The 12,608-nt window shown below is 36.6% G+C and overlaps 1 non-coding gene across 1 annotated transcript; it reads right to left on the reverse strand.

Annotated features, from left to right (window-relative positions):
- Positions 1-6,218: 6,218 nt before the first annotated feature.
- Positions 6,219-6,292, reverse strand: TRNAN-GUU. Its single transcript has one exon. It is a non-coding gene; the product is annotated as a tRNA-Asn (tRNA).
- Between the last annotated feature and the right edge of the window lie 6,316 nt (positions 6,293-12,608).

Here is a 12,608-nt window from a genome sequence, read left to right on the forward strand (position 1 = left end):
TAGAACCCCTGAATGCCTGAAACATAGCAGGCACTTGTTAAAATACATGGGTGTTTGTTTGCATACACATCTCCTTTCCAAGCTCAGCTCTCCTGCCACTACCTTAGGAATTTCTTTCTTGGTCCCTTCCTCAAATTTATCTTGAATGCGCTTATCTGCATCCACTAATTTCTTCATCTGTAAAATGAAAGGACTAGACAAGATGATGTCCAAGGTCCCCTCTAGCTTCAAACGTACGATCCTTTGATTCTGTTCTGTCACCCCAGTGCCAGTGGAATGCAAATTCCTTGAGGGGAGGAATTGTTTGTTGTATTATTTTTGTAAGTCTGACACCTCCAAACTAGGGAAACAGCTATGTGACTAGGCAGAAGGGAATGGATACAAGAGGTACTGTGGAGACAGACTCTACAGGGGGTGTAGTGGCACCCCTCAGTGTAGGGTGGGGGAGAGTGAGATGTGGAGAGTCTCCTCATTTCCTGCTGGGCTGCTTTCCTGGACTTCATCTCCAGAAACTCGCTGATTTACAGAATGAAATCAGCTGGGAAACTGGAATTGTCTGTTGTCTTATTTTGTGTAGCTCTGGCATCCAGCACAATGCCAGGCACAGAGGCACTTAAAAGTTTGCTGAACTGAACACGCTAAAGACCTTTTAAAGTTTCTTTAGCTGCACGTATAAGTTTGACTTTGGTTTTTGTTTGAAGTCAATAATAGGGAGCATTTATAGAGCACTTTAAGTTTGCAAAATGCTTTACAAATATCTTATTTGATCCCTGCAACAACCTTGGCAAGAAGCTTTTATCCCCATTTTATAGATGAGGAAACTGAAGTAGACAGGGGTTAAGGGACTTGCCTGTTGTCTAAGGCCATATTTGAACTCAATTTTTCCTGACTGCACATCTCTAACCACTGTGTCAACCAGTGGGCTAAGTTCATGATTACTTACTTAAAAACATTTTAAAGATGATATGTCATAAATAAGTTACTTTGAATTTTTCTTCTTTGGTTTATATGTTCTTGCCATGATTATCATAAAAGAGTAAATGGAATAAGCATCTAGGATAGAAAGAATGGAAAGATAAGCAAGATTAATCTTCCTAGAAGTTTTCATTCCCAAGCTATTGTCTGAACCTTTTGTCCTTTCCCAATACTCATTTCCATATACTCAGATAAGAGTTAGTAAATTCATTTTCTATTCCCAACCTATAACAATATTTTAAAGTCTCATTTTAAATTAATAACCTGAAAATCAAGATCTTAAAAAAAATCAAAATAAAAGTTAAAAGCAAAAAAACCCCTCAATACTATAAAATACATTTTAAAATATTGATAACAAAAAACTAATTTTTTTAAAGTTATAATAAAGAAAATATAGACAAAAATACATTTTAAAATTAAATAGGATAGCATTTGCTATAATTTTACAGAAACAGTAAATATGTAGTTTTCATAAGCTCGGAATAATTTTTCAGTATTGGGAGAGAGCAGGATAAACTATCAACTTTATCAAGGCAATTATACCATGTTGTAAAAAAGTGATTGCCTTGAAACCATACTTTGAGGTAGGGTTTTACATCTACAATTTATAAACCCTCCAAAAGAACACTGGTTTACCAAAAAAAAAAAAAAACAAACCCAAAATAATGGCTGGCTGTTTTTCTTAATTCATCAAGCTCTTGAAATATTTTCACATTGAATGAGATATATACTATCCAATCTCCATTGCTTTTTCTGCTAATGACACAAGCCAAAACTGTAACATATATTTGAAGTCATGCACTAACACATTTCCTAGAAAACATCAGGTTACTTATATAAGTTGGCATTATTCTTTATTACGTAAGAAGAAAAAATGCTACCAAATGTTTTCTGCTTTCTTTACTTTAGCATCTGACACAGCAGGATCAGAACTGAAGAAAATGACACTGGTACCTATGTCATTTCCTTCCCAATATCCATTTTGTTGTAAAGAAAAACATTTTTCACATGCTAAAATATTCAAGATGTCTGACTTCCTAACCCTTCCAGAAAGAGCTAATATTTTGCATCTGTGAAATCTTCACATTCCTTTCCTTTGTGAAATACATGTATACTGCATTGTCTATGTGATTTGTCAATAATCATTACACATCAGCTAATAATCAAATGGAATTTAAGGAATTTCTCTTTTTAGGCTTAGAAATTGATCCATGTATTTTGATGCAATTCTATCTGTAATTTAGGACTTTATATATGCTGAGTACGGAAGATAAACAATTTAAGTTCAGAAGACAGAGAGAATGGGTATGCAGAAACTTAAGGATTGAAATGATCAAAAAACACAAATTTAATGTTGACACTGAATCCACATTCTAATCTAAGTAATTATAGCATATTATCATGGATAGTTGATGTAAGAAACCAGAACAACAAAATACTGAGGCATTTCATAGGATTTAGAGCTGAAGGGACTTTAGGAATCCAACTCCCTCAATATGTAGATGAGGAATCTGAGGCCTAGATAGAATTTATTTACCCAAATGGAGGCTTCCTAGGATTTTGCTTTTTTGTCATGCATAAACTAACATAAACTTTACAATTCAGTGTTTCTTAATCAAAAAAGGTTTGTTCTTTCTTTCCTGTCTAGATTTGTCCTTCAAGCAGGGTAAATTAAGGTATTCTTAGACCTTTCTGAGCACATTTATTAACAGTTGACCTAAATCTGAGCAAAGTAGAAACAGGGACCATAAGCAGGAATGTGATTTAGCATTCACCTCACTCTGAGCTGTCATGCCCGGGAAGTGTTCTTAGGTGGTACCTCGTCCCCATATGTCATCCCTAAACTTTGAGTGAAAGCTTTCTCTCAAACTAGTTGAGTTCAGGAGATGGAAGATATTTGCTACTGTCTCTATGTTTACACCCACATGGATGATAGGCCCTCATTTCTAATCTTGCCTGTTTTCCTAATATAACAAATAATTGCAAGCTTTCAGTTTTTCCCCTCAAAGATGGGTTGCAGATTAATATTTCATATTTGCACATTATGTTATATCTCCAGTTTTTATCTAAATAAAATTAGGAATTATAGTAAACAGACAACTTAATAATGTCATTTAGTACACTTCAAGTAATGGATTATTTTTTGTTTGTAACCTGAGGAGATTCAGAGAGACAATATGTATGTAATATCCTATAAAATATGTAAAAAACATCTATAGTTTTAAAATAATTTTGTGACTTTTATTTTGACTAGATTTTATGTAAAACTGTCAAAAGGGGGAATTTTTTTTTTTGGTATTTTTACTTTTCAAGAACAAAATGTTTATCTTTTTCTTTACAACTATTTAAAATATCTTAAGCTATATATATATAAACATATATATATATAATAAAAATGTATAAGCACAATTAGTGTACTATTAAGCAATCCATCTAGAATAGCCTATAAATTGTGCTGATCTATTTAAGCACAAAAATTTCTCCAGAGTGGTTCTAGAATAGTATATTGTTATTATTATAATATACTGTACTGTTTCATAGATTTATTTTTAACATAAATATGCTGCAATTTCATGTCTATTAACTTAAATATAACATCCTGTTTTGTACATCTATTTATTGATATAAATACATTGCACTGTTTCACATGTGTGCTTATATGAAACAGTACAGAATATTTATATTAATAATACAGTACTCTAGAACCATTCTGTAGAAACTTTTATAATTCATGAAGTAAATCAAATACATACACATACACATATATAATGTATTCAGGAAAACTGCTAGCAGTTTCCCCATTCTAATCTTTTCAGATTATTAACTAACCTTGAAATAAAGTGTCATAATTACATGGTTGAAAAATTGCACCTACCTTTCTGTATTAATAGCCATGACATACAAAAGGCTTTTGACACCTGTGTCACAGAAGAAACTCAAACGGAAAAAAAAAAATCAATACAGGTTTTTGCTTTTTTTTTTTTTAAATCTAAGTCATCTATACACTATTGCCACTTTCCACAGACACACTGATGACTTTAAGTGAAAATATCAGAGTGCAACTCCAAGAGAAACACTTATTCACAAACATTGATATTCTTGCTTGTACAAAAGGTTTATTTTCAGAAAAGTTATTTCTGAGTTGTGTAGAATTAGTGGTTAATAATTAGGACCACACTAGTGGCTCATGTTTGTACTGACTGGGGTACAGGCAGAGAGAGTGACCATTTTGACAGTGGCCTGGTAAAAAATTAAGAGTTCTAGATGGGTAACAAATGTGACACCAAATTGCTCGTGTCACTGTGTAGCATGCACACATATGTGATAGGCCAACAAATATTTTTACCTATCTGAGAGTTGCATGTATGTTTATATACACATATATACTTATCTATCTGGAAGATATAATCAAATGACATATCTAAAGCATTTTGCAAACCTCTGAATATCATATAAACACTATTATAAAAGATATGTTTACAGTTACAACTTTCTCAAAAAATAATGTGCAAAGCCCTTTGCAAGTCTTAAAGTGCTACATGATATCTGTAAAAGCTTTGCAGGCTATATCAATATTAACTATTATAAAAGATATCTATATCTATATCTACATATCTATATCTATATCTATATATCCCAAAGAAAACTGTAAAATTAAGTAGTCTCTGTAAAGAGTTTTGGAGGCCACATAAATGTTAGGTCTTATAAAAGATATTTATATATTTACATCTATCCCAAAGATAACTATAGAGTTAAATTATATCTGTAAAGAGCTTTACATTTACATATTTACTATTTATATATCTAGAATTTATTTCTATTATTTATGCTATTTATAAATTTACTATTTACACTTATCCCAAAGATAATTATAGAATTAAAAGATACAGGTAAAGAACTTTGCAAGCTAATCAATGTTACCTATTACAAAAGCTATTTATATATTTATACCTATCCCAAAGATAATTATAGAATCAAATGCTATATGTACAAAGCTTTGCAAGCTACATCAATGTTATGTATTACAAAAGCTATTTATATACGTAAACCTATCCAGAAGATAATTATAGAATTAAAAGATACATGAAAAGAGCTTTGAAAGCTACATCAATGTTACCTATTATAACAGCTATGTATACATTTACACCTATCCCAAAGATACAGAATTACATATGTGTAAAGGGCTTTAAATTTATATATTTACTATTTCTCTGTCCATAATTTACTCACATTATTCATACTGTTTACTTGTTTATACTATTTAAAAATCTACTATTACTATTTACAACTATCCCAAAGATAATTATGGAATTAAATGACACATGTAGAGTTTTGAAAACCAGATCAGTGTTACCGATTATAAAAGCTATTTATATATTCACATCTATCCCCAAAATAGACATGCATAATAGCTATATATGTATATATGTATACGTATAGATATATACATCGCTCTAATCATACATGTGAAATCTCATCTTATACTACATATATGTATCGAAATAATAAATACACACGTATCTATATTTAAAATCTGCCACTTTTACATTTTATCGAGGAAAAGCCCGTCAAGGCCCAGCAGCGGGCCCCAAGCCCTCGCGCCAGGGCCGTAACCGCGGCCCGGCCGCCCCGAGGGCGCGCGCGGACGCTAATGGAGGCTCCCCAGCCCCGCCCCTTGACCCCGCCCCCGCGCTCGGCCCGGGCACGTGGCCGCGCTTCCTCCTCCTGCCTTCCCCCTCCCCCCCGCTGCGGTCGCTCAAAGCCACCCCTCCCCCACTCTCACCCCCTGTCCCGCGGGAGGCCCCGGGGAGGGGCAGGCAGGGCGGTGGACCCTAGGGGGTGAGGAAAAGGGAAGAGCTCGGTACAGAAGGGAGCGATTGGGGCGTGGGGCAGCAGGTTAAGGAAGGGGGCGCGCAGACGTCCCCTGGGGCTGAGCTTGGGTTCATTCTCCCCGCCGGGCCCAGACCTGCCTCGGCCTCGGCTAAAGCGGAAGGCGCCGGGGGAGGGGGAGGGGCAGGGGCCGGGCTGCCGCCGGAAATGGAGGAGTCACCGCCTGTTTTTGCTGCGAAGTGAGAAGGCTCAGCAAGCTCGCGTCTCCCCGCCCTCCCTCGCTCCCTCCGCCGCCGCCGCCGACTCGAACTCGTATCCCATTATCCCTCCTCGCTCAAACCCACCCGCTTTCCTTGCGCCTCTCTTCTTTCAGCATCTCTGCAAAACCATTCGCCAAAACTTCAAAAGGAAACCGTCCCTGGGTGGGCTCGAACCACCAACCTTTCGGTTAACAGCCGAACGCGCTAACCGATTGCGCCACAGAGACTCCCTTACGCAGCAACCTCCAGGCGAGCTCCCTATGAAGAAGAGCCCTGACTGCCTGGCGTCTCTAGGGCTGGGTTGTTCTCTTCCCCTAGAGCTACGATTCGAAGACCGCGCCTGCGTCTCCTCAAATCCCCTGCTTTCCTCTCCAGTCTAGGAGCCCTTCTCTTTTCCTGCAGAATGCCAAAGGCTGAGATGCAACAGGATCGATTCGTGGATGTTTGCACGGATTGGGAGGAGAAAAAAAACAACCACTGCTTGATTTTTCACCTCTCTTTACAGAATAATGGAATAATTATTAGGAATAATGAAAATGAATCATTTATATGGAATTAAGTCAAAGTTTGAGACAAGCTCTTCCTCCCTCACCCATCCTCTATTTAATTCCTGGACGATTCCTACAATAACTTTTACAGTTAGCTTTTACAGAAGCTCTTTGAAAGTGGAGTTGGTGAGATGTTCCCAAGGGACATCTGAAATGTATTAAACTTCAGCACTGCCAAATAGCATTAAGAACCTATGGCCATGTTGATTTTTTTTTTAATATAACCCATCTCGCAAATATTTTTCGCACTTCCGTCCTTTGTTCCTAAAAAGAACACCAGGAAAAAAAAATATTGTAACATTCCTCAATCTCTGTGCACTGTGGAATACATCATAAAATCTGCCCTGGATTCTCCCTAGAATATCCTGTAAATTCACATTCGAGCCATGCCAGTTACAAAAAACACACACCTCACCGAGCATTTACCATCAGAAGAGGGAGAAGAGAGAGAAGACTAGTAATGGAGAGGAAGAGTGTGATTTATGTTTAACATTTTAATTTCTATTTTAAAGAAAATTCTGAGCAGAGAAACACTGTCGATTGTATGTATTTCCAAATACTACTATATAAGATTTAATATATGCATATGTATGTATGTATATATTTGTATTGTGTATGTATGTTTCCTTTTTTAAAATCTAATGCTTTTAATATACTCCAAAGTTTCAAGTCCCCATTTTCGTATGTTCCCCTTTCCCGGCTCAAAGCAAGTAGCACAGCTTTCATTTCTTATCAAGGGTAAATTAGCATTACCTTCCCAAATTAAGTCCTTCATAATTACCAAATCACCCTGTTAAACATGCCCATGCCTAGAAAATGAAATCAGTTATCACCATTCTGAATTTATCGAAGTGAACACCAGGAGACTTCGTCCAAGGTTAAACAACAAGTTAGAAATAGGAGTTTCTGTTACAGGATCAGAAAGTTTAAAGACTGTGCTTCTTTGGAACCAATTAGCAGTATTTCTGGAATGAGTTTGGATGTTAAACAGCTTCCTACTCCATTTTCCTCAAACTTAAAACTGGATCTTAGAAGGGTTTGAATATGAAAAACTAGGACAAGCAGTCCTTATTTTAGGCTGCAGCACAGATTTGCTTTCATTTAACTAAATTATCATTATATGTTTACATTTTAGCCACCTTCCCGGTGTGAATTCAAACTACCAGGAAGCTGCTTTTCTATTCCAAATTTAACCTTTGTGTTCTGGTGGCCCTTAAATTGGAAAAGGCTGTACACCAGTGCAAATGTTCATGAAATTCTGACTTCCCTGTTTGAAATATTATTAGGAGCAATTCTGGTCACATATATCTGGGATCTTCTTTATCATTCATTAAATGAACTCATTTAACTAATCAGAGTAACAACTAGCAGGAGAGGTTAGGAGCACAGTGAAAGTAGTTCTTAACAAAATGGCTAATAGATTCAGAAATTTAGCCATCTCACACAAAGACTAGCAGTGAGTAGAAGTGGAATAGTTCCAGCTAACAGTGGGAAAATCAATTTATTGATGCTGAGAGTGTGCCTTTGTAAGTAACCTTACCACTGTTTGCTTTACAAATTAGCTTCGAAGTCTGATTTGTAATTTTGTATACTTTTTTGTTAAGCCGCACAGATAAGGAGCCTCAGTTTCACTTTTTAAAATTTGTCTCTCTGCTGAAAAGTACTATAGGCAAGCATTCATTTTCGTGATATTAAAAAAATAGAATTTGAAACGGAGAGTAAAGATAAAAATTGTTCTGCTATGATATGTTGAATGGCATTTTATTGTTTTTAAAAGCTATTTTTAAAAATGAGAGTGCAGTGCATATTCCCCTGAAAATTCATCTTTAGAATCTCCTAGTTATGATTTAAAAAAATTCATTCTCTAAATAAATCTATTATGCTGAGCTTCTGGATCATTTTTGGTAGATTTTTGTTCTTCCTTAACTTCCTGATCCCTGAGGATGGGCTATAAAAACAAGTTCCATTTAACTTTATTAATACTTAAGTCTTTAGAATGTTGTGCCTGGACATAAGAAGGTAAGGCTATTTTCATTTTTGTGTGTATTTGCAATCACACATAATTGAACTACAAATTTACCTTTCTAAGAATGTGGCTTGTCAAGGGGGCTGACCTGAGTAGATTAATGGGCCTATACATCTTACTTTCTTGGTGGAAGAAAAAAAGAAAAGCTGTAATTGAAAGGACATCTGTGCAAATAGGATCCACCTGTCTTAACAGACAAGGCAAGACAGACCCATACAAATTTATGGACCTTCCAGGTACCATGAATCCAGTGTTTTCAGATAATGGACCTCCATCCCTAACACAACAGAACAAATCTTCACTGAACACAAAAATTTCATCAGCACCACAATAGGTGATCTTAATTGCCTACAACTTATTTTTAGCAGATCTTTACTTGTCCTTTAACATAGAGCTGGAGTGTAAATTGGCTGGGATAATGGAATATCCAACATTTTGGAAGTGTTGTTGAGAGAGGAGGAAAAATTTGCCAACAAGAAGTATATTGAAAACAATTCTAAACAAGATGTCAGCAACAGTAAATGGTGTATTTTGAAGGTCAGTGTAAGACTATTAAAACAGTCTTGGAGAAATGAATTAATTCTTTCCGTCAATCAATTTCTTTAAAAAAATATAGCTGTCTCACCAAGATTGTCATCCTAATATAGCATTACAGTGAAGTAATTGACATAATCATCAAGTTTAGAAATCAGGGGAATAATAACATGGTACTAAAGAGAAGATGAAGAATATTCTCTATTTGCTGATGATTTAGGCTGCGTCTAATTGGCGTGTCATTTTATAAATTGGTCTCAATAATCTGTACATGCATGTCTTGTGAAAAGTGGCTCATCTGAATTATCAAAATACTTGCCTCAATTTCCCTTTGGGTTTACAAATGAAGCCTAAGGAATGGAAAACTAAGATGGAAATTTCAATGCTCTTAGAGATGGTATGCCTATGTTGGTCACTCAAACATTTACTAGAGTATTGTAATTTTTTTCATGAGCCCCAGGAAAGCATTCACAAGTATTTTTGTTTTTATTGCTTTGTAGAATGTAGAGAGTTTCCATTTTGCCTGTTGCTTTTCTACTGGTAGAAAGAGATTATTATTCCCAATCAGTTTCAGTGATTTCAACTTCTGCCTTCAGAAGTTCTGGAGCAGGGCTATTTCTTAAGACCAAGCTACTCCATCAAGAACACAAAAAGTAAGGCAAAATTTAAAAACCTATTAACTTTGTTTGATACACTGGAGAAATTCTCTCCCATAGAACTAACTACAGTATACAGTCATCATAGTACATTCTGATAGTTTCAAATGTTCAAGTTGTGCCTACATCATGCCACTGTTTGTAAGTAAACCACAAATTTTACTACCAAATGATTGTTTCATGCCCATCTACACAACAGAATATGAAAACATGCCTTGGGTTACTCTATCTATATACTGAAACTGGTAAAAACATTGAGAATCTACAGTCCTACTTCTCTTTGAAGCTTCCTTTTAAAATAAACAACGAAAAAAACAAACAGAGCAGATAGCCCCTCTCAGGTTGCTTCAAAAGAAGGAAGAAAGTTAAGATGTTGCCAAGAGAAGAATCCATTCTTCAGCTGTGGGTGGCTGATCCATCACACAGTGGTGGGGCAATTGGTTGCTGAACTCAAAAGAAGAAATGGGAGCAAAGCTCTCTAGCAAAGCTAACTTAAAAGTTGAATTAAATCAATGTCAATTCAACCCAGCATGACTTAGATTCTAGTAGTGAGCCATTGTGAGTAACTCATGAAGACAAACCTAGTTGATCAAGGGGTGGCAACTCTCACAATAGATCCTTCTTCTGTCAATTACATGCTTCCCTTAGAAAGTTAAGGTGTAACAAGGTCACTCCCTTCCTGAAGAATCTTCATTGCCTCAGGAATAAAATGTGAATTTTCCTCTGCCTAGCATTTAAAATCCCTTACAATATGACTTCAGCCTATCTTCTAGACTTATTTGACACTGGTCCCCCTTATATAGTCTACTTTTGGCCTATCTGCTATTCCCAGTACATGTCATTCCATCTCCCTTCTCTGTGCTTTTAGTAAACTGGCCCCCAGTGCTTTACTTTCTTGCCTCTGCCTCTTCAAATCTCTACCTTCCTCCAGAAGACAGTTCAGGTGCTACCTCCAAGAAGAAGCCTTTCCTGATTTGACTACTCAATTGTGTTCTGTGCATATAGAAATTCCTTTGTAGTCATTCTGTACATATCTTGTATTACTTATCTGTGTACAGGTCTCTGTCTTGCCTCTAGTCATAAAAAGCAAGCTTTTCTGCTGGGGAAGGGAGTGTTGTATTTTTGTGTTTGTATCACCCGAGTTAACATTGCATCCTCCATGTTTAACACAGATAAAGCTTAATAAATTCTTATTAACTGGCTCGCATTGCATTGCATTGCTTCAATTTGAGAGAGAAGCATAGTTTGTAGTTGGCACGATGCTCTCCACCCCACACATCCACTCATTAGTTTCAAGTGAAGAGGGGAGAGAACATGGCTATTGGCCTCCTTCCTTTCAATTCTCAGGCAGCTGCTCTCAGCCCTCCTCCCCCTCAGGAACTTCACTGTCCACATCACTCCCCTAGTTCCTCTTCACACTTCCACTCCCTCTGAGTCTTTTGAAAAGTCAGAAGTACTTCCTCTGACTAAATGGCTGGCAACTGAATGGATGGCGCAAATAAAAAAAACCACCAAAATGATCCACAATCATCCATTTAGGTGACATGTTTTAATCTGATGTCACGTGAACTATGAGTTAGGCTCTGGGGACACAAAGACAAAACTGAAACAATACCTGTCTTTAAGAAACTTATATACTACCTCCTACAAGTACATAGGGGCAGCTAATGGCACTGGGGATAGAGCTTTATGCCTGGAATCAGGAAGACTCCTCTTCCTGAGTTGAAATCTGGACTCAGACACTTACCAGCTGTATGATCTTGGTCAAATCATTTAAACCTGTTTGCCTCAGTTTCCTCATCTGCAAAATGAACTGGAGAAAGTAATGGCAAACCACTCTAGTATCTTTGCCAAGAAAACCCCAAAAAGGTCACAAAGAATCAGACATGACTCAACAAAAGCAAGTACATATGCTATTTCCTGACCATTCCATTTGCCAGTGTCTCCTCTCCAAAATTATTTTGTACACTTCCTGTATATATTTATTCCATTACTTATATGTATATATATTGTGTCCCCTACAAAATATTAAGTTCTTTGTGGGCAAGGACCATTTTTTTGGTCTTTGAATGCCCAGTCCTATACATAGCACGGCATCAGTCAAGTGGCACTTAAAAGATACTTGTTGATTAATTGATATACTCTATTAGGGGAATCAAACTCACATTGTTACCCCTAGAACTGAAGTAGCAACCTATGGGGATCCAGGCCTCAAGTTCAAGGTAATGGAGAGGAGTTTACTAAAAATAAAGGGAGGGAAGGAAGGAAGGAAGGAAGAAGAGAGAGAGAGGGAGGGAGAGAGAGAGGAAGGGAGGAAGAAAGAAAGAGGGAAGGAAGCAAACAAAACAAAAACAACAGAAAGAAAACCCCAGTTCTAAATAGAGACAAAGGAAAGGAGGAAGAGAAGAAGGAATGAAGGAAAGATAAATTAACTATTTTCTTTGCAAAAGAAGTCACAATAGGATGGTTTAAATAATAATTTGCTCTACACTTAAAATGTGACTTAAGTGACTACTACATGCATTTTACTAGGCTTCAGGGATACCAAGATAGATGGGATGTGGTCTCAGCTCTTTAGAAATATATGCTCCAATAAAGGAAGATCAAGGCCTCAAATACTCATGGTATGTAAGAGAATGGAATTAATGCAAAGGAGAGATCCAGAGAAAATGCTGTGAGAATTCTGAGAGAAAGAGATCACTTTCATCTAGAGAGAGGGAAGATAAAATTGGGTTAAATCTTCAAGTAGGAGGTGCCAATTAAATTGAATGAGCCCTAA

Source organism: Vombatus ursinus, unplaced genomic scaffold, assembly GCF_900497805.2.
Source record: "Vombatus ursinus unplaced genomic scaffold, bare-nosed wombat genome assembly UNPS02005459.1, whole genome shotgun sequence".
NCBI lineage: Eukaryota > Metazoa > Chordata > Mammalia > Diprotodontia > Vombatidae > Vombatus > Vombatus ursinus.